A 27,985-nucleotide genomic window follows, 5' to 3' on the forward strand; every position below is an offset into this window, starting at 1 on the left:
CAAGACCTGACCCAAAATCGAGTCAGACACTTAATGGACTGAGCCACCCAGATGCCCCTCTTCTGTCTTTAATGACGTTGACATGTTTGAAGAATACAGCCCCTGCCCCTTTTTACTAGATGTTCCTCATTTTGGGTTTGTCTGAGGTTTCATCATTGTCAGATTCAGGTTATGCAGTCTCCCTGGAATACTGCGTAGGTGATACGTTCTGACGACATGGTATCCATCTACTTTCATTGGTGATGTTAATTTTGATCACCTAGTCAAGGTGTTGTCCGCCCACTCCATTGTAAATATTTCCCCCTTGCTATTAATGAGCCTAAACCATCTACGGAGAGACAAAATAAGCCAAGCAAGTATCTGCTCTCCAGTGAAATCCGCTCTAGTGTTAGCATCCGGTGATGATTCTTGCCTGAACGAATCTTTACAGTACACTACCAGTCCTCTTCCAGTATTTGAAACCAGGTTTTCTATGGCTCAGCTTTCTTAGGTCTTTGGTTCTGATCAGAGTCCTCTCCGTGTCTTCCCAATGTCCTCTACGACCTTTGGGCCAAGACGGGGGAGAAGTAGTACACTCAGCAGCCCTAACTGGAAATGGGCTAATTGGATTGTTCCGCGTTAAACTGTCCACCAGTGATTTGCATAATACAGTGGCCTGTGAGCACTTACTTCCTGGATCCTTTTCTGATTCTCCTCCCCCTCGTCCCCCCCATTCCCGGCCTTGGCATTTTGTTCAGACTGTCCATACCCCTCCTCCACCGCAACCCCCCAGCACGGGGCTCTGCCCTTCCCTGCTTAAGCCTCAGGGTTGCTTCCCCAGGAGACTGCGGAAACGCAACGCCTGGACTTCCACTGCTTTAGTGGCAAACAGTGCACGTGTGAGTCCCATGCTCCCCTTAGACTGACCCTAGACGGACGCCGAGAAGCGCTAGAAGTAAATGAGCGCGCGGGGAGAGGTGTGATAGGTTTTCCCCACCCAGGTATTCCGCTGGGTACTTTCCCGAGCCCCGCGGCGCCGGTAAAAGCGTAGGACCGGCCAAGGGCCGCGACAGCAGGGCAGAGGGGCGCGGCTCCCGGCACCCCGGGCGCGCTCCGCGGGGCGAGCATCCTGGAGGGCGGCCCGCAGGTGGCGGCGCAGGCCGGCGGGCTGGCGGGCGGAGCGGTGGAAGGGGAGGGCTCGGCGCGCGTCGGGCGGTGACGGCAGCGCGGAGGGGAGGTGCGAACCGCCCGCCCGCCGGGGAGCCATGGCGAGAGGCCGCGCCGCGGCGCCCGCATCAGTGCCCGCGTCTGCAGCAGCGCCCCCGCCCGCCGCCCCGGGGCCCACACCGCCGCCGTCCCGGCGCGCATCGAGCCCGTGACGCCCGCGCGCCGCGAGCGAGGCGCCCCCCCCCCCTCCCGAGAGGGGCTGCGCGCGGGAGGGAGCGCGGGGCAGCCGGAGCACCCCGACGACCCCCGCGTCCCGGCCCCGCGGACCCCCAGCCCGCGAGCGCCAAGGCGGCGGCGGGCAGCAGGAGAGGAGGGGGCGCCGAAGCCGAACCCCGCCGCCTGCACCCCGGTGCCGCCCGGCCGGCGGCTGCGGAGGGAACCGGAGCCGCCGGGCGGCCGGGGCCGGGCCGAGGACAACGAAGAGGAGGCGGCCAGCAGAACCAGCCGTGCGCCCGGGTAGCCCCGCGCGGGAGGCCCCCGGGACCGCGCCTGCTACGGGGCCGCGCGCTCCGTGCGCCTCTCGCGGGTAAGACCTGGGTCTGCGCGTCGGGCTCGGGGGGTGGGACACGGGTGCTCGCGGAGTGTGAGCGCGTGATGTGGCGGTGGCGGCGGGAGAGGCCGAGCTCCGGGACCTTGAGGGGCAGTACCCCTCCTGCATTGACCGCACCTGTGGGAGACCCTCGCGGGGCCCCAAAAGGTGGCCATAGGGCATGGTGTCGGTCACACCGCGTGGCCTGGATTCCGGGCTTCGGCACTCCGAAATGACAGTGAGGCGACCTTCAAAGAGTCCCGAGCTGAGCCAGGCCAGAGAGTGAGCTGCACCCCGGTGCCCACTCACCCGCAAAACTAATGTAAATTACATCTTATGAGTGTGTCTGGGACCGAACGGGTGGCTTCCTTTCAGTTCTGAGAGTTAACAAGTTTACTTTTGTCACTTTTTTGACGGGAGTTTTTAAATCCTTTTCGAATTTCCAAGGTCAGCAGGTAAAAACAAATGTGAAGTGTAGTTTCTTCTTTTGTAAAGTTGTGTTTAGGGAAGCCCAAGTCCAAAGCCGAGCTGCTCCCGGGGTTGGCGCTGGATGCACACGAGCCCTTGAAGCCTCTGTGCTTCAAGCCTTTCCCTGCACTTGCTCAGAAACTGAAATCAGCGTTCACTTTGAGCGCCTCCGAAGTACGAGTTTTTAGGCCTCTGATTTCTTTTTTGAAAAAGTTGTTTTCTGATATTCTTCACCAGAACTTAATTGCTTCAAACAAATGTGTAAATGTTGTCCGCAAGTGTGTGGGCAGGATGGGTACCCTTTCCTGGAGCATCTTTTGTTTATCTGTGGCAGGGAGTGACAGACAGGGAGACAAGCTGGGAACAGGGTCCTTTTCAGTTTGCGACTGCAAGAGCAGCGGAGAGGGAGGTGGCCAGACTGAGCAATGCCCAGCCCTGAGCAGTCTGCACTGGGGAGGGTCTTCCTTCTCCCCGCCCCAAGCCAGGGGGGGATGACAGGCAGGGAGTTGGACCTGGACCTGGAGTGACAGATGGCACCTTCCTCTCTGTCTTGGGTTGGAAAGATCACACTTGTGTGCCCTTTGATCTCTGACCCCAGTTTTATCACAGAGGTGCCCAGACAAGCATAGGCCTGGCCACCTGGAGAGTTGAGCAGGGCAGGGGGTTGCTGAACCGGGTTAGAAAGCCCGGGTCCATGTGCAGCAGGTTTGGCAAGAGTTGGGTCTCAGCTTGACCCCAGCATGAGCCAGTTCCTGTTTGATTCCCCAGGGGCCTGTGAGATCTGGTTTCCCATCCCCAGCTCTTCCTGGAAGGTGTCTCTACCCTGGCTGTGTTGATGTTCCTTCTAAAAGTACACAGGCATTTTTTTTTTTAGAGATTTATTTATTTATTATTTATTTGAGAGAGACCGCGCGCGTGCACGCATGTGCTCTTGGGGGAGCGTGGGGGGAGTGGGGGCAGAGGGAGGAGGAAAGAGAATGCTAAAGCAGACTCCCCACTGAGCCTGATGGTGGGGGGCTGGATCCCAGCACCCCAACACCATGACCTGAGAGCCTAAATCAAAAGTCCGCTGTTCAACAGACTGAACCACCCAGGCGCCCCAGGACACAGGCCTTTGGGTGGAAAACCTGGATTCAAATTCCAGCTCCTCTCTTCACCGGATTTGTGACCTTGGGCCCTTACTTAACCTCTCTGACCTGGCTTTCCCTTCTCTGGGATTGCCTGCCTCCCTGGAACAAACAAACCTCATTGGATTGTTACAAGGATTAAAGAGTGTTTTAAGGGGCGCCTGGGTGGCTCAGTCGTTAAGCATCTGCCTTCGGCTCAGGTCGTCATCCCAGGGTCCTGGGGTCAAGCCCTGCATCGGGCTCCCTGCTCCACGGGGGCCTGCTTCTCCCTCTCCCACTCCCCCTGCTTGTGTTCCCTCTCTCGCTGTGTCTCTCTCTGTCAAATAAATAAAATCTTAAAAAAAAAAGAGTGTTTTAAATGAAAGTGTTTATAAAAGTTTGACTAAATGATGTGAGAGGGTTTTCAGGTCTCATTCCAGCACGACTAGGTGTGTGACTTGGTAACCTTTTTCAGCCCTAACAGGGATAAATAAAGTGGATATTATAATACTAATTTTCTTTCTTACAAGTTTGCTGTGAAGGTCAAATCAGATCATGTAGAAAGGCTTTGAGGGGCGCCTGGGTGGTTCAGTCAGTTAAGTGTCCGACTGTTGATTTCAGCTCAGGTCATGATCTCAGGGTTGTGAGTTTGAGCCCCAAGTCAGGCTCTGTGCTGGGCTGGAGCCTGCTTAAGATTCTCCCTCTCCCTCCCTCCCTCCCCCAAAAGGGGGCTTTGAAAATAAAAGAGCGATATTTGCACTGAAAGGAGTTCCTAAACTTTCAGTTTCCAAACCAAGGCCACCTTACCATTTGCCATCTGATGTGGACTTCCTTCCGGTCATTGCTTTCTGAGCCCCAGCCTCTGACCTGGCTCACAGTAGGTCTCTGTAACTGTTAGATGACTTTTGAGTTGACCGTCTCACATAGGTTCTTAGATTTTATTTTTTAGTGTTGAGGGAGTGTCTTTTGTCTAGAGACACACTTTTGAATGGGCCTTCTGGTTCCTTCCCCCATTTTGGGGAACAAATACTACCCATTCTGACTTGCCACCTTATTAGTTGTATCCAAATGGAGGCCACCTGCAGTGTTGAAAAATTCAACGTTTTAGTGAAGACACAGTAACTAATAGCATATGTGTGAATCTGGATGCCTCTAAGCTATGTATAATGCCAGTGATCTGCAGCTGCTTAAAGAAATGCTTTGACATGTGTTTTATGGAGGGACGTGTTGCTTTATGATTCATTGACAAGCTCATTTAATTATGTGTTTGTTAGGAGTGCACCTGAGGTGGAAGAGGATGGCACACAAGTGGAAAGCGAGCTCTTAGCATCCTTGTTTGGGCTTCTGGTCCTGCATTTGAGGAAGGGTTGCTCCCAGCCTCACCTGGTTAGTGGGAGGAGGGCTGTAAATCACTTCGAAGACCAGCACATGGCAGTGACTTCTAGCGCCACTCACAGCCAGGTCTCAAGCTGTGAAATGGATCATATTGATGCTTCTTAAACCTGCCCTATAATCTTCAGGAACAAAGGAACCCTGGAAAGGGGGATTTTGGGGTGTAGCCTAAGGTTTCTGGCACTTTTTAGGGCATTTTTCAATGTGCGTTCACTGATGCCTTTAATGGAGAATAGAATGTAGGAGGATTCATCTGTTTTAATATAAAAATGCTTTAAATTGTTTTGATTAAAAAAGCACTCAAGGAAGATGCACCTCATTTTCCCTGAGGCTCTGGGGGCTCCCTGCAGCTTAAATTTGTGTACCCCAATTTAGAATCTTGGAGCTGGATTATTTCTAGAGGCTCTGCTAGTTCAACTTCATGATGTGCCTGGACTTTTTAAAAGCAGGAGGTCATCTCCTTCCTAGAGGTGGAAAGGGTGCTCCAATATCCAAGGGTATGTTAGTGAATTAAAGAACCACCAGAGTATGAATTATCTGGATTTGAATGTTAAGAAAGACCATGCTCTGGGTATTTGAAATCTTTTTTTTTACCCCTAAGAATTTGTTGAAAATAACTGTGAACCTGCGGATGAAGTGGTTTGACTTTTTCTGGAAGGTATCCCTTGTAGAATACCATTCAGAGCACTTCTTTATTGCACGCCCCCTTAGTGACTAGACCTAGTTACTAGAGAGTGAGACTATGTTGATTAAAAAATGCTGCTGTCTCCCGAATTATGGTCACAGAGATGAGCTATTAGCAAATCCTACATTGGATTACATAGATGCAGGTTTGTACATGTCATTTAAAATGGGTATTAATTAGAATAATGGTAAGGATTTTGATTTTTCTTCTCCAGGTTTAGAGAGAAAAAGCATCTCTGCAAATGGAGAACCCTGGGATTTTCGAAATTCTCCATCAGTTCCTCTGGTGGTTTTGGTAAAGTCAAAAAGTCCTTCCCAGCCGTTCTTTATATCAACAGCCTGTGCTGTGGGCCTGGACTTTTTTGAGGGTGCGTTCTGCGAGCTCTCACTTTCTAAGTTTTGCAAAAAGTAGAGAAGGCGGGACCTAGTGTAGGTTTGCTTCCTTTTATTATGTTTCTTATCAAATAATTTCCAGTTGGGGATGTGGTCAAACACCCTCCGCCTCCCATTAGAATGTTAGAATATGTTTGGCTTCATTTGTATTATTGACTCAGGAATTTGAACCAGGGGGAGCAGGTGAGCAACGAGGGCAGAAGCCGCCCTTGAAGTTGTTGGAAGAGCTTTGGGAAATTTTGCCTGGGGGAGTGGGGAGCAAAATTTTATTTTTGCTATTTATGCCAAAGGGGGCTGAGAGTCCAAGTTCATGGTGGGACCACTTGGCCGTGACCTGGGTGGAGGAGAGCAATGCTCAGGAGAGGAAGATCCTGAATGTGCTGTTTGTGCCTGGCCTTTGCTCCTTGCTGTCCTGGCTCCAGCTGGTTGCAGGAGTGTAAGGCTTTACTACCCGACCTGTGGCAGGTGGGCCTGCAGCCCGTCAGCATTACCTGGTAGCCTGTTAGCCCTGCAGAACCTCAGACCCCGCCCCAGACTTGCGAAGTGTGAATCTGCATTTTTATTTTATTTTATTTTATTTTATTTTTTTAAGTAGGCTCCATGCCCAGCGTGGAGCCCAACACAGGGCTTGAACTCAACAACCGAGACATCAAGACCTGAGCTGAGATCAAGAGTCGGACACTTAACTGACTGAGCCACCCAGGAGTCCCATGAATCTCCATTTTAAACATATTCCCAGGTGGTATTGATGCTCAGAGACCTCTTCACCTTGTCGTGGCTCCCCAGAATGTTCTTTCCTCATGCGCAAGGCCAGACTTTGCATATATTGGGAAGAACAAGTGGCCGGTACACACTTGTTCCTGACCCACTGGGGAGAGTTGGCGCTCAAGTCAGCAGTAAGGAAAAGCAGTCCAAAATGTGGATAGTTACTTACCCTCCCTGCCACAGCACACACCTAAAACATTGGATGATGTTTCATGTTCTTAAAAATATGCCAGAGTAATGACTAGGTGGTTGTCCCCAAGTTCTAGCCATCGAGTTGACCCAGCTACCCACACACTCACCTCCTCTTTGTTGAACAGATCGGAAGTGCCAGGTCATATGCGTGGGGCATCGCTAGACAAGGTGGAAGCTAGAGAGAAGGTAGGTGGATCTGACCCCAGTATATAGGTAACCTTTCTCAACCTCCCTTCTTCCGTCCTGCTTTCCTAGCAGGTACAAAGCTCTCAGCCTAGGGTCCTCCTTCTGTAACCTCATGCGGGGATGGGCACAGACAGCCCACCTTTGCAAAATTCTCCTTTTCTTGCCCTGGAAGTGCCCAAGACTCCAGTCTGAGAGATGAAAGGAAATCTCTAGGGGTGCCTGGATGGCTCAGTTCGTAAGCATCTGCCTTCAGCTCAGGTCCCGGGGGTTCTGGGATTGAGCCCCACGTCGGGCTCCCTGCTTGGCGGGGAGTCTGCTTCTCCCACTCCCCCACTTGTGCTCTCTCACCCCCCATCTCTCTCAAATAAATAAAATCTTAAAAAAGAAAAGACAAAAAAATTAAAAAAGAAAAGGAAATCTCTAATGTAATGTTCAGCTTTTATTCTTTTTTAAAAAGTTGTAGTAAATACATATAACCAAATTGACCATCTTGGCCGTTTTTCAGTAGTTTCGTGGAATTAAACACATCCACGTTGTGCAGATATCACTTTCATCTATCCCCAGAACTTTCTCATGTTCCCCAACTGCCGCTGGGTACCCATTAAACCCTAACTCCCCATTCCCCCGTCCCTCCAGCCTTGGGCAACCACCATTCTTTTACTTTCTGTCTCTATGAGTTTACCACTCTAGGTGCCTCATTTAAGAGGCATTGTACAATATTTTTTGCTTTGCATCTGGCTTTTCTCACTTAGCATAGTATCTTCAAGGTCCACCCATGTTGTAGCATGTACCAGAATTTCCGTCCTTTTTAAGGCTGAATAGTATTCCATTGTGTGTATAGACACATGTTGTTTATCCATTCATCCATCTTTGGACACTTAGGTTGCTTCTACCTTTTGGCTGTTGTGAATAATGCTGCTATGAACGTGGGTGTGCAAATATCTGTTTGAGTCCTTGCTTTACCTTCTTTGGGGTGCATACCCACAAGCGGAATTGCTGGGTCCAGTGGTAATTGTATGTTTAATTTTTGAGGAAGTGCCGTACCATTTTTCTCAGGGGCTGAACCATTTTATTTTCCTACCAAGAACATACACAAGTGTTCCAGTTTCTCCACATTCTCACCAACACTTGTTATTTTCAGTTTTTGTTCTGTTCTTTCTTGATAGTAGCCATCCTAAGGGGTGTGATGGGGTTCTTTCTTTCAAGTCCCTTTTCTTTATTCTGATATTCTCCCAACACTAGCCACAGTCTTTACCTGGCTTTGAGCTGTGGAGAGATCCTGAAAAGTGGAGTGCTAACTTCAATCCTTGCTCCTGATTGCTGTTTAACTCTGTGGGCGTCACACTGAATTTTCTTAGTAAGTGTGGTGAGACTCAGATGAATAAGGTTTCTAGGAGCTGCTAGTATTTTAGTCTGTGAGTTTATGGTCTTTCCTTCCATGCTTCCCTCTTCTTTTTTATTTTGAATGGGAATGTGGGTGTGTGAATTGGGGGAGCAAGTAGGACAACAGTGGAAAGGCAACTCAGTAAGACAGGACATCATGTTTTATGATTCTGAGTCCAGGGTTCTAAGATAAATTTTGGTTTGCCTGTTGGACCTTGCCTTGGAGTAGAGGTGTTGGGCGGTCTAACATCAGAAATCTGGCAACACAGTTGTAATGTCGGCTCCAAAACTGTGGGTTTTGCCCACATTGCAGAATGTCAAATCTGGGGGGCACCAGGGTGGCTCAGGTGGTTAAGCGTCTGCCTTCGGCTCAGGTCATGATCCCGGGGTCCTGGGATCGAGCCCCACATCGGGCTCCCTGCTCTGCGGGGAGTCTGCTTCTCCCTCTCCCTCTGCTCTGCCCCCTGCTCCTGCTTGTCTTCTCTCTCATGCTCTCTGTGTCTCTCTCTCTCAAATAAATAAATAAAATCTTAAAAAATTTCAAATCTGGGAAGAAAATTGGAGATTTATTTAAACTAAAGTGGCAGGCAGATTCTTGCCTTGTCCCACCATAGTTGGGATCGATGAGCTTTGTGCCAGGGAATTAAAAACACCAACCAACAAACGAAAAACCAAACCTATGATTCAGGGATAGCAGTATAATGATTCTGAGGAAAGGTGGGGAGAAAGAAAATGAGCAATTTGTTACACGTATGAGTCACTGGTGTTGTGTCTGCGAGTGTCCCAGTTGGACACAGAATTTCTGAGACAATTGGTTTACTGGCTTTGGTAGGGAAGGAAACAGTGTCATCCAGACGGTGGGTATTTCATTTCAATCTTTGCATCTAGAATATGTTTTAAATAAAATGCTGAATCCTATGGGAATTGTACAGTTTTGTTTTATGTACTTGAGTGTGGCATAGCCTTATTTCCATTCATTAAAAAATAAGAGTCTCCGTGCAGAGAACCCAGGCTCCAGCTGTGGTCACCACCTAGTTTTATACAAGAAGAATAAAGTGAACTAAAGCTTTTTTAAAAAAAAACAAATGAATAAAAAATTCTCCAGATTTAACAATTTGTTGGGATAAACTGTAGCACACGATTGATACGTTTGAAGCCATGTTCTTGGTTTCCCTCTAAGATTGGTGCTTTCTCAGGGTTAGGTGTATCGAAGCTGGCAAAAACTCCTCTTTGGGGCAGCCAATTTCTGAATCATTACCTTGTAGGATAACCTCATATGGTTATTAAGGGGATTACGTGAATTAATGTGTATGCATGGCTCATAGTCAACATTTTGTGCGAGCCATTATTATTGTTACTGAACTCCTTGTGATGTGTTCACCCACAAGTCATTTCAGAGCAGGTATCCTGTGCCATGCCCCAGGGGTGTGGACCTAAGTGTTTATGGTCCTCACAGGACTAGCCTCCCGTGACCAGGCAGTGAGGTGGGCTGTGGATTTTGCTCACCTGACAATGAACTTCCCTCCTTTGGCTTTGGGGAGAACCGGCTCATTTTGCAAGGATCCCGAGGCATGAGAGAAATCCCTTTGGACTTGATATTTGGGCACAAATATCAAGACATTTCCAAGGTCTCTTGTGGAAGGAATGTAGTTTGGTGTTAAGCATTCGAGAAAATATCTTTCTGTTTGAGAAGACAAGCAGAATATTCTTACTATTATAACAGATAAAAGGTATGATAGGCAGATCACTGGGAAAATAGGCTATAAACTGTTGACTGACATGGTACGTGTGTTTATACTGTACTGGGAAGCTAGGAAAATAGTTTGTGTTGTTATAAGAGATTAGAACAAGAATGTCATAGCAACTGTTGAGTGTTAACTTGAGCAACTTTTAGCTGAGCTGAGTCTCTTGATACTAGAAGAGAACTGATACTCATGTAGAAGGGAACAAAGGGAATAAAGAAGAGCGTTTAGTTATTTTATCATCAAACTTACCCTTTTTTGTAGTATCCTGATTGAAGAGGCCGCACGGCCGAGAATCTCAGCGTAATCCAGTGTGAGAATTTCCCTCGCGGACTCAGAAGAAGTCGCACCCACTGTGCTCAGTATAGGGCAGAGCAGGGGTGCAGCGTGTAGACTTTGTGAAGAGAAGGCCATGGCAGGGCAGGGGTGTCATGAGGGGAGGCGGCCGGCGTCACACGGTGAGCGTGCCCAGGCAGGTGTGTGGTCCCCAGAATGACAGACACACGCTGGATGGAGCTCTGGCACGGCTCCAGGTGAGAGAGGGTGGTGACTCCAGCTGGGCAGTGAGGATAGTGTGGATAAAATGTATGGATTCCTTTGGGTGACCTGGAGGAGCTGCGGCTTGCCCTTTGAAGACATGGTGGTAAGGTTCGGGAGGGGTGGCCTCAAGGGTGAGGTTGAGATTTTTGAATTGGGTTATCTCAATTGTGATAACTCGGCTGTGCGGGGGGGTTAAGACATGCAGGATCCTGTTGGGGAGGTCCTGCGTTTGATGGGTTTGTGAGATTTCCCAGTGGAGGAGTTTAGGGCAGTGGGACGTCTGGGCCCGAGGAGGCTTGGGAGAGAGATCTGAGTGTGAGGGGAGGGCTTGGGGGCCATCGCCGTGTAGACAGTAATAATATCATGTGAAGAAGCGCTCCCAGAGGCCGACCTGAGAGGAGACCAGAAGTGCTGGGGGAGACAGTGTGCTTGCAGCGAGGAGTGAGGTTCCTGGGTTCTCTCTGCTGTGAGAAGCCCAGTAAGGTAACAGCTAAAATGTTCTTTGGGTTTGTTTATGCTTAGTTGGTATGCAAATATTTGTAGAGTTTTATCAGAAGAGATGCCCACTTCGCCTTGTGAGCGCAGTAACGTGATGACTGTGAAGATTCTTGTGGCCTTCAGAAACATTTGCAAGTGTTCTTGCCAAGTATCGTGTGCTTATCTCACGGGTGCCCGTGTTTTATGAATTCCCGAAATTGGTGAGTTCGGAATTAGAGATTTTGCTGCACTTTCTTGTGATTCTTATACATGTAACTTGAGGGTTTACAGTTTGTACTGTTAGAGCTGGGGAATCATGGTAAAATTGGAGGGAACTAGAAATTGCTTGTTTTAGCAAAGGTAACTTCTGCCACCCCAACACAGTGGATAAAATAAACAACTTGGCAGTACTAACCGCTGGTGAGGATGTGGAAGAAGTGGACGCCTCACGCACCACATACAAAGAACAACGACCACTTGGAAAATTGGCAATATTTACTAAAGCTGACCATCTACATTATGATGCCAAGATTCACGCCTGGGCATATATTCAACAGAAACACGTGCTGCCTTCTTAAGTTAGTAGCAGCTTTACTCGTGTTAGCCCCCCAAGTGGAGAAACCCAAACATCTATTAACTAGTGACTGTGTAAACAAAATCGTGGTTTATCCCTACAATGGACTACTACTGAGCAGTAAAAAGGCGTGAGCTATTGATAGATGCAACGAGTAGATGATACTACGGAGAAAATGTTGAGCTGAAGAGACCAGACACAAAAGGATATTCCAGAGGATTCCATTTTTAGGAGGTCCAAACACAGGCAAAACTATCCTAAAATAAGGATCAGAATAGTGGTGGTTACCTACAAGGAGGTATTGACCGTGCAAGGTGGGCGTGTAAGGAAAAATTAATGGAGCTGCATGCATAAAACAATGAAAGGTTCCAGTGAATTTGGCAACTATGAGATTTTAATGCAACATGACGTAAGATAGCTGTTCCACAGAATTTAACAGTGCCCTTATCTGTGGTTTCCATCCCATTGCCCCCGCTGTGGAGTCATTTGGAACATACACATGCACCTCTAGTACATGGTCCTTAAGGCAGCTGTTGTCCAGTCTTTGCGATAGTTGATGAAGCTTGGGTCTTTAGTCATTTTTCCTTGGTTTATGCAGGGTGTATAGTTATCACTGTGGCCCATGGCCAGGCCTAGGGTGATGTGATAGAGGCACTTGCCTAAGGGGTCCACAATTTAAGTAATCAAGAGAAATGATATTTTAGTGCAGCATTTCTTAAAAAAAAAAAATCTAATTTAGCACAAAGAAGTCAATGATGAACAAAACATCACGTTTGTCATAAAGATGGAAAGAGTCCGTATTACTGATTTTTCCTTTTGCTTCATGCTCCCTTATGGCTTGGTGGGGCACTGTCGTGGGCCCCAAGACGGAGCCGGTGGAGCGTGAGGCTTGAGAACCGTAGTCTTGGCCTGGATGTCTGACTGACTCAAGAGAGTAAGAAGTGAAAAGGCAGGTTGGTAAAGACTGAATGGCAGTTGATTTCTGTTAATGCTTTTCAGTGTTTTGTGAGTGGAAACAACTGTGTTGTGTCTTGGAACACTGACAAGACCCATTCTGACAAAAGGGAATGATATATACAAGCACTTATGATGGTCCTTCAGATACCATAATTTTTTTTTTTTTAAGTTTCTGTGGATTTTGTAGTGTTAACTTATGGCAAGAGTGGCTTGATGTCCTGAATCAAAACAGGACATTGTCAAGGCTCAGATAATTTGTTCATGGCATTAACAAGATATAAAATGCTGTCTTTTAGTGTGGAACAGTGTTTAATAGTAGAAAAAATTCATGATTGCCCACCTTTTAGCTAATCTTGTGATTGCTGTTGATATAATTACCTGGTAGGCAGAGTAGAATCTAGTAATTTGCTAGCCTCCATACTGCATGCTTACAAACACATCCATGCTTTTGGATGTTACCAAGCGTGGTTTCTGAACTGTGGCCTTTTTCTTGTCTTTTTCTGGGGAGTAAATCCCACGTATCCATCTGGCTCTTCTTTGTGGTCAGGATGTGTTGCCTGGACTGAGTGAAGGGGGAGGTCCCAGATTTTTCAGCACCTCTTCCAATTGCTATGGATACGGTATCAGTGCCAACTGGAGTCTCCTCTCTGTCCCTTTCCGATAGGCTTCCCCTTAGAAGCTGAAATGCTTGTCCTTCCTGATGCTAAGGTAATAGGTTCTTTAAAGTACTAGAGGACTTTTCAAAGAGTGCTATATGGGAATTACTTTCAAAAAATCGTACCGGAGAGGGTTAAAACTTCCCAGCCTTGTAAAAGCTCACTTCTTTGTTCACGCTCTCCCCACCCCCTAGCCAGTTTTGCTGTGCATGGTTTTCTCCTAGCAACATGCAGTGGTCAGTGGGAAAGTCAGGCTGGCTGAGAGCCTCCCTGCCAGAGACGGGCTTCCCCAGACGGTCACTGGGGCTCCTGGAGGGGCCGGTACCCTGTACCCTGGCCTCAAGGCACAGCTGATGGTCCACTGGCCTTTTGCGGAATCTGGACAAGTTTTTCATTAGGAGTTCCATTGCTTTCATAAAGATGGGGTTATTCAGATCTGTTCTTTCCTCTTGTGTTAGTTTTGGTTAACTTGTATGTTTCAAGGACTTTGTCTATTTCATCTAAGCCCTTGAATTTATCGGCATAACCATTATCCTTTTATTGTCTAGAAGATTTGCACTCGTGCCCTCCCTTTTGTTTCTGATCTGTGCCTTTCCTGTTAAGGAGGTCTCTGTTCATAGGAACTGCTGGATCGGGGTAACTGAGTTCAGGAAAGTGGGTGGGGGCGGTGTCGGGGAAGGGAGCGGGAAGGCAGTGGAGGAAATAAAGCCTGGGGGAAGGAGGGCGGAGAGGTCTGTTGGCCGCCTCCTCTCTGGGGAGGAGCCGCCGGGGAAGAGCGGTCACGTGGGCGGTGAGCTCATTAGGCTGGGGACACCAGCTGTGCTATTATTAGGGCTTTTCAAGTCCCTCCGTGGCAGATGTTCTTAGGCGGAGTTCCAGCCTTGTTCATTTCCCACATATGGCATAATACAGTACATGGAAAAGGAGCGACTCGGTAACAAATAGCTTTTCCATGAAACACATCACTCCTTTTCCCCGTGAACTTTTCCCTTCTCTCTCTCTCTTTCGCCCTTTGTGTCATTTTCTCTCGCTGTTGTTCCTCATCTTTTTCTTCCCCTCTCTATGTGTTTTCTCTGCTTCTTCTTTCGTCTTTGTTTTTCTCTCTGTTAGTTGTCTTTCTCTCCCAGCCTCTCTTCTCTCCTTCTCTCTCTCTGTTTCTCTCTCTCTCTCTCCCCATCTTTTCTTGTTCTGGGCTGTTACCACCCCCCCCCCCCCAGCCCTCCCTCAGTCCCTCCCTCCTATAATACTTCCTTCTTTTCTCCTTTGAGGCCCTCTTATTTAACCCTGTGTGGGACTAGGGCAGGACAGAGTGGCACGGGAAGAAAGTTGGCCCATTTTAGGTTAAAAGTGAGCCTCGGCGTTTCCTAGAAAGTAAGGAGCGCAGGTAAGTCTGAGGGTGATGAACACTGGAGATTGTTTGGTCCAGAGCCTGTTTTAAACTGCACGGTTAGCTTACTGCTCTCTCCACTCGTGGGGCTCAGCAGCGGTTCCAGGGCTACTGGAACGGGGCAGACTGAGGAGCCGGCCAGGGCCTGGTTACTTCTGCTCATTTTTGCACACAGTCTGTGCGTTGTGGGTTTGGCTGATGACCTCTCCTGCCACTGTTGTCCTGGGTCCCGCTGTTAACTTCTATCAGTAAGCTTCCACGTGGCCCTTCCCTCACCCCTCATTTTTATAGTAACCCATCTCAGCTTGGAAACACAAGGTAAAATCAGTATCAGATCACCTTAAATTATTGTTCTGGGGGAACTGAATCTCTACAGGGGATGTGCTATTATGTGCTGGGACCTCAGTGTACGTGCTTTAAAGCTCAAAGGGATGCAAGCTTCACTATAGAAGTTTCCTACTGTTTATTTTCAAGTGCTGACGTTTTGAGATATTTATGTTAATTTTGTAGCTATGACAAATTGATCCTATTTTAATTTCAAAAATGAAATAATACATATATCAGCGTCCTATCTTACTCTAATTTTAAGAAAAGCTTCTATAACCTGGGCATTTTTCTTCAAAGGAAAATAAATATAACTATTTTAGAAAAAATACTTTTTTTGGATTTTAAAAATCATTTTGTTGTAAAAATACTAAAAAAAAAAAAAAAAAAGCCCAAACCCAAAATGTAGAGTGAGATCAGCATGGGAAGAGAGTTACTGAACTGGGCACGTAATTATTCTTACTGGGTTCTCTGCTAATCCAGAGATTGGGAAATAAAACCAAGAATGGCCTTTTCTTCATTTCCCTAACTTTATCTGAAGAAGGGGAATCATAAAATAGGAAGCCTTTTCCCATGGTGGCTGCCCCAGCTCTTACAGACTGGTGGGGACAGGTGCCATGGCTCCAGGCTGTGGGGCAACAGTGACAAGTGTCCATGCCGAATCTCAGTGTATTTGCTGAGTGGTGTCCACTTATTCCAGAAACGTGGTCGGTTCTGATTTCCTAGGTCTTCAGCAGGTAAGAGTCAGCTTTGGTTGGAGTCATTGCCTTCTCGGCAGGATGGGGAGCTGGAGATCTGGTTAGAAGAGTGATTGTAAGTATGTGCGGAGTGGCCTCCCTGGGCCAGGCTTTGAGTGTGACAATAAACCAGACAGCCCAGGTCTGGGGACAGGGGAGAGAGAGATGCAAACGAGTGGCAGGTGTCAGCTGAGTAGCAGGTGTAAGTTGTAATGCCAGGTAGTGACTAGGGGCGATAGGGAGGGAGGGGTGACAGAGGGTGGAGTGGCTCTGAAGGCCTCTGTTGGGAGGTTATGGGTGAGCAGAGACCCGGTAATGGGGAGGGGAATGAGCCATGGGAAACTGCAAGCACAGCGTCCTCTGAGGTGGAGCAAACAGCAAGGGCCCAGGCCTCTGCAAGAAGGCTGGTGTGACCTTAATGCAGGGAACCCCCCCCCACCCACTCCCCCGGGATAGTAGACACAGATGAGGGAGACGCTCAGGACAGGCCTGTGTCCCACTGGCCTGCCTGGCTACGGTCAGCAGTTGAGATTTCATTTTGAGTATGATTGGAAGGAAGCTGCTGGAGGATTCTGAGCAGAGGTAACATGAATGGATTTACTTTGTGCATGGGTTCCCCAGCTGCTGTGCAGAGAGCCAGGGTGTGGGAGCGGGGAGAGGGAGTGGGAGAGGGTTCTGTGTTGGTACAGGCCCAGTCAGGGTGGTGGCAGCTCCAGGCCAGGGTAAAGGATGCAATGTGTGTTGGGGTAGAGGCTCAGAACAAGCTGGCCGTGGATGTGAGGAGCTGTGGCAAGGAAGAATGTAATGTGATGCCTTAGGTCGCGTACATTCCGAATGGAGCTTTTAACACCGGACAACATTTACATAATTCATAGATCCTGGTGTTAAAAGTCATTCTGTGTCATTTGTTGGTCAAGTGGTTAGTAGGGACTGCTGGAGTTAAAGTTTACCCAATACCAAAGAAGTGAGTGGAGGCATCTTCATCTCAAGCCTGAGGTAAAGGCCGAGAGCAAGGAGAATGCTGTGTTCTTTCATAGCTCCGAAGTTACTCTTCTTGGCCGAGGGAAGAAGAGGAATCTCAAACTTCAACCCAAGGCAAGGAGCATGAAGTAACCGTTGAACAGATTACAAAGAGGGAAAGGAACGGTGTGCCTCAGAGCACAGCATTAGTAACAATTGCTTATAGTGAAGCGTAGCAATTTGAATTTTCAACGCTGAAAAATTTCCGAAGATTCTTAAAGGAATTCGATAGTATTTTCTTTGTGTATGTTGCCCATTTGCTTATCCTGTGTCTGGATACAGTGCCCTTTTTGAAATTTACTGTTTTAAAAATGCTTCTCATAAATTAGAGTGGGGTTGTCTGAGGTACGTTGCCAATTTCCTCACAGTGTGGATGATAGCATTTTCCCCCAGTGAGGATCAGAATTTCAGGAACCAGGAAGATTATAGAAATATTAAAAGCTGATCCCCGGTTTATCATTATCACTCTTGCTTACCTCATAATCTGAGATGATTTCCCTCTGGGAAGCTAGAGGGTTCCGCTCTTTCATCTGCAGGCTTGAAGGGACTGAGTTAGGAATGCTCAGCAGGCTCCTTTGAGAAGCCTGTGCTGATGCTTCAAATCAAACCGGTCAGCAGTAAAGAATCGGAAAGGTGCGTTCTCTTGGAATCTGAAATATTTAAGGACAGAAGATCTTGCTGCTTTCTGGTAGAGTATGTCAAGAATAATCAACACGAGAGCTGGGCTTACTTGGGGTTGCAATAAATTGAGGATGAGTGGGGCATGCCTGGTTATTCTAGAACGTGCTGCCGTCTTCCAGGTAGTGGCTCTGGGGCTTGGGTTTCCTCTGTGCGCAGCGCAGAGGAGCTGCCCATCACCCCATCGTGCTGTTCATGGCCTTAGTGAGTCTTTGCCAAGTATGGTGTGAAGCCCCAGGATTTTGCTCAAATTCACCTAGAGTGTGTCAACACTTGAGGGCTTCTTTCCAACCTCTGAACACTTCTCTTCCAGGCCTTTCCACTATGTCTTATTGGCATCTGAATAAACAGCAAGTTATGAAGAACCAAATTAATGCTGACAGCCATCTCACTTATTACAAGATTGTTGTCCTGTTTTACTCCCTGGGGTCTTTTCTGTCACCCCAAGACTGTGACACCAATAATTTTTAACTCCCCCAAACAAGTGTGGTAGGCCCTTAAAATGAAACTCCTTTGTCATTGAATTCAGACACTGGCTGCTTTGTTGGAAGTGTGGGAAGGAAGGGATTTTTCCTGTAGTATATGAGCGAGTCAGCTCTTTTAGAAATATCTGTTCTGGGCTCGCACTGTCTTAAACTATATTTCGATGTGTTTGTTCTGGAACTATTAGCACATCACATTCTGGGCTCTTTTTAATGGGCTCTGGGTAATTACATGGCCTCCCATGTCAGCGAGTACAGTAAGCCATTCAGGAGGATAGCTGGTCGCTTATTAGCCGTCAGCCCGTGGCCCCTGACCCCTCCTCCTTGGAGAGGGTGTGAGGCGCAATTAGAGAGCCCTTGCATGGGGCTAAGTGATTGCTGGGGCATAAATAATGCAATCTACCCTGTCTCTCAGTGCATGTGGTGGGGCCGAGCACATCGGATCTTCGGATGCCTGAACCTCATAATTTGGGTCCAGCCGGTTTAGGCGTTGTGACCTTGGGAAAGTTCTCAGCCAGTGAGCGTCCGTGTTTCCATCCGTAGAATAAGACTGTGTAGCCTGAGCGCGGGGATTTACTAAGGTGATGTGTAGACTGGTTTGGCTCCTTCTTGCTTGTTGGCAGCGCACAGCAGGCACTCAGCGAGGGGAGCTCTGAGCGCCACTCTTTTGGGGCTGGTGACACTTTGGGATATTGTCCTCTCCTTCCACTCGCAGGCTCTCTGCCTCCCATCATGGAAGACCAGGACGTTTGGCTTCAGGTCGTCTTCCCCTGATCTAGTGCATCATTCGGGATTCTGATGACTCCCCCGGCACCTTGACCATCTCCTCTTCAGTGGTGGCCTCTCCTCCCTGCTTTACCCACTGCCCTAGTCTCAGCCTGGACTGTGTCATCTCCTGAAGTCATCTGTCCCACCTCTGAAACCCTCAGCATAACTACCATGCTCTTTGAACTCCAGACCTTCCAGCCCTCTGCACACGTCCCTTGCCCCCTCCAGGTTCCTGGCGTCTCCCCCCCGCCCCCCCCCCCCCCGCCCCGGCCTACTATCACCGAGCACCCATTGTCCTTCCTTTTTGCCACCAGGCCAAACTCTGTGCTGCGGGGCCCTAGGCTCTGCCCAGTTGTGTGTGTATGTTTCTTTAGGTTTCTCTCTCTGCCTTGTGCCTCAGTGACTGTGCTAGACTTGCCACGTCTTTCCTAAACATTTTACTTACCCCTGGAGCAGATTTGCTGCCTCCTAGCCTTCATGTCCAGATGTTAGAGCCTTTTTCTGTCCTATCTCCTGTGAAGTGAAGAAGGGACCCTCTTCCTGCCTGAGGCTGACTTGCATCATCCTGTAGGTCTCGCCCTCTCCCACCTCCTCAGGAGTGGCTCCTGGACGATATCGGTCCTTCTTTCTGTCTCTTCAGCCTCATCCCGTCTGTGGACTGCATCCCACATCCTCTGACCTCCTCCTCCTTTCTGTCCCATCATCTAGACCCCTGGTCTCCCCTGGCCATGGCTCTTCCCCCAGCCCCCTTCACGGCCAGTCTCACTGAAACCTCCCCTGCCCCTCCTCCCTGGCCCTGTTGCCCTCAGGCACCTGAGCCCATTATTCCCCTAGAGAGCAGCTGAATTTGGTGCTAAGTCCAGGGCACACCCAGTCCTGGCATTCTTGACCTTCAACAGCACAGGCTACACACTTGGCATTCTTTCCATCTTGAAAGGCTCTTTTCCCCGGGCTTCTAAAAAGCTGCTCCCTTCCCACTTCTTCTGCCACCCTGCCTCACAGGCTGCAGGCTCCTCTGCTCCCCCCCCCCCCCCCCCCCCCGCCCCAGCCTTTGAGTGGTGGCATCCTCGGGGACTGTGACCTCAGCTGAGCACCTTGCTTTGCACGCTGCCCCTGGAGGTGACCACACCTGTGGCCTCGTTTGCCATCACTTCCCCAATCTTGTCTCCTGAGCCCTGGACCTATTTACCTGCCTGCCTGCCTGCCTGCCCACTGCACACCTCCATTTTGGGATGCACGAACACAGCGCAGCTCATTACCACCCCTGTCCCTTGCTCCCCCGTCCCCCGCTCCCTCCCCACCAAGAAAGGGGTCTACCTGTGAACCCAGTCACATGGAGGTTACCACTGTTCCCAGCTGCTCAGGCAGGAGCCTGGACCTTTTCCTGACTCTCCATTTCTCTCGCCCCCATCCCTTCCCGTGGATATTTGCCTCCCAGATCGCTCTGAATGCCCTGCTGGGCTTGGCTGCTCTAATATTTTCTCTGCTCTGCTCCTGAGGTGACCTTTCTAAAGCGTAGCCAGATCCCTTCACCTGCTTGCTTACAACCTGTTCAGGAGCTCCCCATGGGGCCAAAGAGGCTGCTGCCACCCCTTCCCTTGCTAAAGCCCTTCAGAGCTTTTCAGTTCCCTCACTGGGCCCTGCTTTCTCGTCTTCCTCCTGGACTTTGCCTGGGCTGTTAACCCTGCCCCCGCTCCCCGCACAGCCTGTCCTGGCAGCTTGGCCTGTTTCCTGCTCACTCTGTAGGTCTGACCCAAGGTTGGCATGGGAAGCCTTTCCTGACCCCAGGTTACCCTTCTGTATCAGCAGTTCTCCTGGTGGCCTATCACTGCTGATATTTTTTATCTGTGGCCCCTTGGAGGTAAAGAACGTCCGTGAGAGGCTTCAGTGGGACAGTGGAGGGCACACAGACATCCGCCCTGGCATGTGGCACTTGACCCGAAGGGCTGTTCTTGTCTGGGTCTTACAGGGGGGCAGAGCATGTGGAGATCATTCTTCCCAATGGACTGCAGGCTCCATCAGGGCAGGGGTTTTTGTTGGATTCATTTCTCCCTATGTCCCCAGTGCTACTGGAGGCAGGCAGTAGCTCCTGTGGCTGAAGAGCAAACGTGACCCTTTCGATGCAGATTTAAGTTGCTCGGAGCGGCTCCCCCCCGGAGCAGACTTGCTCTGCGGCCTCTCTTGTACTCTTGTCACACATTTGTGAGCCTTTTAAAATCACAAGTCGTCATCACCAGAGCTGTGTAATAACAGAATTCCTGGGTCATGAGATAACTGTGGTTGCTTTGACTCATGCCGCAGCTGGGGAAAATTGACATGTTTCTGGTACGGGGAATCAGACTCGACCTGACTGTGCCCGTCAGAGTGCCTTTTCACCTTTCAGGGAGTTGATGCTCCTTGGAAACGGACCTGGCCAAGCGTAGCCCATAGTGCTGTGGTTCCGGGCAAGCAAGCACGTGCTATCGTGCATGAGACACGGAAGATGCCTTTCATGCTTTTGGGAGTCAAGTAACTAAATGGGTACAGTTCTTGGTCATTCACTTACTGGACAGATGTATAGCGTGCCCACTTTGTGCCCGTTTTCTTAATGATCTTCTTCGCTGGTTTCCGGGGTTTATTTCCAGCCTTCCCCCGAAGGAGAATGGAAGCTGCTGGAGGTTGGGAACCTCATCTGTGATGTTCACTGGGGATGCTCAGGACCTAGCACAGTGCCTGGCAGAGCGTTTCTGTTGAAGGCATGGCGGGCAGGGTGCAGGGGATGGTGAGCAGTCATGCAGCCCCCGCCCGCTGGCGTTTATAGTCTGGTGGTGTAGGCAGACATTGATGACATTTCACAAAGAAATGTAGAGTTCTAGCAGTGACTGAGAGGCCACTGTGCTCGGAGGCCTGTCACAGGAGCTTTTTGGCTTGGGGAGTTTGGGAAGGGTCCCCGGAGGTAGAGGAAAGGTGCCCAGCTCAGGGGGGTGCAGGGCCGTTCAGATGGAGGGAGCAGTGTGACCCATGTTGGGAAATCATGGTAGAGGACTCTCTTTCTGTCTCTAGCAGTGGGCTCTAATACCTGCCTCTCCTCTCTCAGAACAACAGGTGACATTTAGTGAGTGTTTACATGGATTATAGTATTTCATCCTCCCAGTGACTTCGTCGAGGTGGGTCCTGGCGAACCACTGGAAGTTGAGTAGTTGGTCCGTATTGAGGGGTTCGAATCCAGGCATCTTCACTCGGGTCCATGCTTCTCCCCCTTCCAGAGGCAAGCTGTGTGTGGGGTAATGTGCCAGAAGGGTGTGCAGTCCTGGATTCCCGAGAGCTGTCTTGGAGGGTTGCTGCAGGGAGAGCCCCGGGACCTTGTATATGTGAAAGACAGGGTTATGGTATCCTTAGCCCCTTGCCTGACAAGGGTGTGGATCTGAGAGGTCAATCGCTTTTTATAAGGGGGACCTCAAGTGGAGGGGAGGCTGAGATCGGAGTGTGGCAGAGAGAGGTTCACAACCCACTAGGTAACTCTTGAAATCTTTCAAATAGAGTCTCCTCCTAGAGGTGGCACAAGGGTGTTGGGATAGGTTTAGGAATGCTGAGCTGCCTTTACCTGGACCAGAATACCAAGGATACCTTGTTTTGTTTTGAACAGCCTTGACATACCTATTCTATGTTGTCTTTTCACTTTCTTGATGGTATCATCTGCAGCACAAAGTTTTAATTTTGACGAAGCCTAGTTTATCTCTTTTTGGTTACTTGTGCTTATCATGTTACAACTAAGAAACCATTGCCTAACTTAAGGTCATGAAGATCTATTCCTGTATTTTCTTCTAAGAGTTTTATAGTTTTAGCTCGTACATTTAGGACTGTGATCCATTTCAGGTTAATTTTTGTGTATGGTGTGCATAGGGGTCCAACTTTGCTGGTTTGCATGGGGGTATTGTCCCAGCACCATTTGTTGGAAAGACTGTTCTTTTCACGTTGAATTGTCTGGTCGAAAGTCAATTGTCCATACGCGTAAGGGTTTATTTCTGGGTTCTCAGTTCTCTTCCACTGATCTGTAGCATTATGGCAGTCCTACACTCTTTTGATTAACCGTAGCTTTGTAGTAAGTTTTGAAATCAGACAGTGTGAGTCCTCCAACTTTATTTTCCTTTTTCAAGATTATTTTAGCTATTCTGGATCTCTTACGTTTCCATTTGAATTTTAAGATCAGCTTTTAATTTCTGCAATAAAGGCAACTGGGATTTTGATAGGGGTTGCATGGAATGTGGAGATCAATTTTGGGACCGTTGCTATCTTAAAATAGTCTTAATGTGAGATGTCTTCTCATCTATTTAGATATTCTTCACTTCTTTCTACAATGTCGTTTTCAGTGTACAAGTCTTCCACTTCTTTTGTTAAATTTATACCTCAGTATTTTATCCTTTGAGATGTTGTTATAAATGTGATAATTTTCCCAATTTCATTTTTAGAATATTCCTTACTAGTATATAGAAATACAACTGATTTTTGTATATTGATGACATAGCCTGCAACCTTGCCGAACCTGTTTATTAGTTATAATAGGTTTTTAGTGGGTTCCTTAGGATTTTTTGTATATAAGATCATGTCATATGCAAGTAGAAGTAGAAGCTTTACTTCTGCCTTCCCAGTATGAGTGTTTTTTTTTTTTTTTTTTTATTTCGTGTTCTTTCCGATCTGCTCTGTGCCTCCGGTACAGTGTTGAACAGAAGTGGCAAGAGTGGGCATTCTTGCCTTGTTTCTGATCATAGGGGAAAACATTCATTCTTCCATTAATAAGTGTGATGTTAGTTGTGGGTTGTTCATAGATGCTTTTTACCAGGTTGAGGAAGTTCTTTATTTCTAGTTTGTTGAGTGTCTTGTCATGAAAGGGGGTTGAATTTTTGTCAGATGTTTTTTCAACATCTATTGAGATGGTCATGTGGTTTTTGTCCTTTATTTTATTAGGATGATGTATTGCAGTAAATGACTTTCAGATTATTACTTCCTTATATTATTTTTCAGGACCTCCATCAGGACCTCCATTAAATGAAAATACTTTTGAAATAGAGACTTCTGAGTAAAAAATGCTTCTGCTTATAAATTGTTTTTCACTGAACTGAAGTTCTTTGTGTGTGGTTTTTTTTTTTTCTTTTGGAAAATGAACCCGTGAAAGTGATTGCTTCCTAGTATGTGTTCCGGAGAAGAAATACAGTTCTTAATGCTGGTGGCACATGGGCTGTCCTGCTGTCTGGGGCTGATCATCTCCTGTTGCCGCTCTAGCTATCACTGCTATCTCTAATGTTTAAGTGGACCCTGACCTGCTGTGTCTGGAAGTGTTACTAATTATACTGATCTCCTTGTGTCATCTTTAAAAAGAATGATGAGCCTGGGTTCTTATAACCAGAGAATGTTGGCCTCCTTTGTAAAGAATACATTAGGAAGGATGCTTATGTGGAATTTGATCTCGGGAACTCTGCTTTAGTGTTCTTGCTGATCTTGCCTCCCCCTTTTAGGGTAAGGATTAGCGTATCTGCAGCCATTATTGTGGGTTTATGGGCAGCAGCTTAGCAACCATTTCATGGCACTCAGCTGTCTCAGTCTGTCCCTGCTTGTCGCCCTCCTCTTGCCTTCCCTCTTCTCCCTCTCCCCTCCCCCACTCCCCCTTTTCTTCCCCCCCCCCCCCCCCCCCCCCCCCCCCCCCGTCCTTCCCCTCGCCTCTCCTCTGGTCTTCCCTCCCTGTTCCTCTGCCTTTCGTCCCCTCCCCCATTCCCTCTCCCCTCTCTCCCCCTTCATCCCTCCTCCTGCCTTCATCTTTCTCTTGCCAGTGCCCTCCCTCGACCCCCGCCCTTCTGCTTCCCCCTTTGTCTTGGGAATCTTTGTCCTTACTGTGACCCCCGGCCCCTCTCCTCTGTGAGCAAATCTCTCTGGTTTCTGATGGATGTTGTGTTTGACTTTTCACCTGTGGGTTTCTCTAACTTGAGACCTGTTTTCTCCACGAAGGTGGGGAGTAAAGGGGGACCCAGTTTTCATGGTCTCAGACAGGCTCTGTCTTCAAGGTCCAGCCATTTCCGAGCCAGTCCCTGGCTTTGCTTTTCAGTCTCCCTGGTTCTGACTGTGACCTCCTGAGAGTGGCAGAGCTCCTCCCCCGCCATCCCCAGGGGATGCACAGAATCGAAGATTGGAAAGAGGACAATGCTGTGTCCTCAAAGCTCCTGATAACTTGATGGACGGCCTTCTTACTGGCCCTTTAAAATGCCTTTGATCGGTGGGAGACAGTGTATTCTAAGTAAAACAAAAATGATTGCTATGGTCATAGTTTAGTATTTTGAAAATGGAAACTCAAGCGTTCACCATCTGGTTGTGATTCTTTGCCCTGATCTGCAGAAGTGGGTTCGTTTGGGATGGAAAGGGTAGTCTGCTGACCAGCTAGTTTTCTTCATTTGCTGGAACCCAGATGTCCCGGCCACCGGCCTGGGCAGAAACTTACCTAAGTAGATAGTGGGTTGACTTAGATTTTGGACCTTAAAACTGATGCTGAAATTTGAAAATAATGTTTCTTCAGTTCTACTGGGTGTCTTACACCCCCCCTCCCATAATTTCCAGGCTCTTTTTTTTAAGGTCATTTGAATATTGTTTTTAATTATGTGGAAGTTTTCTCTGTATGAGAGGGCAAGTTTCCTAGAAAGTAGTCAATAAATTGGATTTGCCAGTACAAGTTTCATCTTGCTGTGCCAAGAGGCTGGGCTCCAGAGCCAGACCACCCAGGTTCAAACCCCATCTGTGCCACCTGCCTGCTGTGTGGGCTGTTTTTCCCGCTCCAAGAGTTGCAGTCTCCTCCTCAGTAGGTCTGAGATGGAGTGCCTTCTTCATGGGACAGTGAGGGTAAGGTGGGGCGCTGTAGTTTAAGTGCTTATTAATAAACACCACCTATTTGTTATTATGACTTATTTAGTTACAGAGGTCAGCCATTGAAACAGCCTTGAGCCGGTTGCCAGTTTTCTTTATTTTCTTTCCTGTGCTGTTTTTTCACTTGAATTACATGATTCCTCTGGATTTTTAAGTTAGCCCAGTTTAAGAAATTAGAGCTGTAAAACCAATTGACTTGACGAAAAGAAAATCTTTACCAGCTGATGCCTGTGTGTTTCTTAAAAACTTTTTTTTTTTTTAAAGATGTAGCCATTCTGAAATGTGATGATTTAAATCTCTCAAAGCCGGAACCTATTGCTACTATAAACTTCAGCGCCAGAGGACACATTTTATAGCGCATTACATCTCTATAAATGTTTATCTTTTCTTTTTATAACCTTAGTTAGAAACTGTACTCCTTCCTTCATTTAAAGGAACCTTACTGTGGGAACTGTGATTCAGAGTAGAGTTTTAAAGGTGGAATCACGTCATTATGCGATTCATTTAAACATGAACTGAATGCTGTCTGTGAGGTGGGGTAACTGTGGATCCAACCCTTTGCCCAAGGCTCACACTTAAAAGTGAGTCCAATGAACTCTTGGTTCACTGCATGGTTGGGCCCCAGATTGGGATCCAGTTTTTACTCTGGCCTTCGGTTGTCCTGTGATCCCGAGGCCATGCCATCTGCCTTCCCCCCGAACCAAGACGTCCTTCACCTGGGTTGGTTAGAAATCAGACCACTGTGTTTAAGTAAACTGAAACCTTTCATAGTATAGTCTTTGTTCGGAGGTACTTCTGAATCAAACCCATTCCCATGGGCTCTTGTTCCAATCGCCCATGACATATAAAGGTAACTTTAAAAAAATCTGTGTATTTGAGCTTTTTGGTTCATGTGAATTCTAAGATAATTGAACGATTCAGTATATCATATGAGTGGAGTCCCTGTGCCTACAGGTCTCTGAGCCTGCAGAGAATTGCTCTCTTTCCCTATGAACCTCCCTCCTCTGCCAGACTAGTGTGGGTCTTAGTAATATGTGTTCTGGGGTAGCGGTCCCCGAACTGAATGGCAAACAAATAAAAACCAGGGACTTACTTGCGTAGCAGATCCCAAATTTGGAATTGGAAACTTTGCCTTGATAGTCATGGTTTGGACTGAGCAACTTTTGCAATTTCCTTTCTTTTTGTTGATTCAAATCTGCCATAGAGCGTACTTGAAAAAAAAATCACACACAATTTTCGTACCATTCGGGAACTCCCGTGAGACCCTCTGAAGGCCGTAGCTTGGGAAGGCAGAGCAGATGTGGGTTCTGGTCTGTGCCCCTCTGCTGTCTTGCCTGGCTGCTTGTATATGGTCCTCCCTCCTGGAGGAGTTTGTTGGCTCGTCCGGTTGGTGCCTGGAGTTTCTCTGGCTCTAGTATCCCACTCCTAGGAAGTTGGAATTCAGAGGATGTCTCTTGAGTGCTTGGAGCTCTTCTGAGAGGGAAACTGAATCAGTGTGTTTACAGTTAAGTTTGGATTTAGGCTAGAAGGCCCAGTATCTGCTAGAATTTATGGTACTTGTTTTGGGAGGAAGAAATGTAAACATTTTCCAGTAAGACTAACTCCCTGTCCATAAACCCATCAAGCACTAATGGGTCACCTTTCTGGTCTTAATTGAGTAGTTTTCTCCTTTTTTTTTTTTTTTAAGATTTATTTACTTCAGAGAGCGAGAGAAAGAGGGAGAGAGAGAGCCTGCACATGCGCGTATGTGCATGCACCAGCGTTGGGGAGGGGCAGAGGGAGGGAGAGAGAGAAGGTCAAGCAGAGTCTGTGCTGAGCATGGAGCCCGAATTGGGGCTTGATCCCATGACCCTGAGATCATGACCTGAGCCAAAATCAAAAGTCCGCCATTCAACCAACTAAGCCACCCAGACACCCCCTCCTCCCTTCCTTAGTGTAAGTGTATGCTTTTTGATTGTCCATTCTGAATATCATGAGTTTTGGTATTTCCTGAGGGCCCTGAAGTAACTATTTTTTGTTGAAATTAGATGGCCTTGGCTTCATTTAGTTTTCAAGGGACAGTGCAAACTTTGAGATTGGAGGTACTTGTATATACATCTTACTAATTCAGAATAACATTTTAGTGCCTAATATTTAAATTCATTCTTATTTTTTTTAAAGATTTTATTTATTTGAGAGAGAGAGAGAGAATGAGAGAGAGAGAGCACAAGGGGGGGAGGGTCAGAGGGAGAAGCAGACTTCCCGCTGAGCAGGGAGCCCGATGTGGGACTCGATCCTGGGACTCCAGGATCATGACCTGAGCCGAAGGCAGTCGCTTAACCAACTGAGCCACCCAGGCGCCCTAAATTCATTCTTTACATTAAGTGTGGCCAAAGTATTAGGTTGCTTTTTTTTATGTAAACAAAAGTAAAGCAGATTTAAAAACACATGATTATTATATCCCTGAATTATCTT

The 27,985-nt window shown here is 47.9% G+C and overlaps 1 protein-coding gene across 3 annotated transcripts in view; it reads left to right on the forward strand.

The window, feature by feature from the left end:
• The first annotated feature begins 1,462 nt into the window (after positions 1 to 1,462).
• TRAK1 (trafficking kinesin protein 1) overlaps positions 1,463 to 27,985 on the forward strand; it is a 175,142-nt gene continuing 148,619 nt past the window's right edge. Inside the window, exon 1 of one of the 3 annotated variants that reach the window (XM_035725653.1) lies at positions 1,463 to 1,732. The gene's annotated coding sequence lies outside the window, so the exon portion shown is untranslated. Of the gene's footprint in view, positions 1,733 to 14,505; positions 14,635 to 27,985 lie in introns of those variants that run through there. The other 2 variants (XM_027582461.2, XM_035725581.1) reach the window with 2 other exon arrangements.

The sequence above is a fragment of the Zalophus californianus genome, chromosome 1 (assembly GCF_009762305.2).
Source record: "Zalophus californianus isolate mZalCal1 chromosome 1, mZalCal1.pri.v2, whole genome shotgun sequence".
NCBI lineage: Eukaryota > Metazoa > Chordata > Mammalia > Carnivora > Otariidae > Zalophus > Zalophus californianus.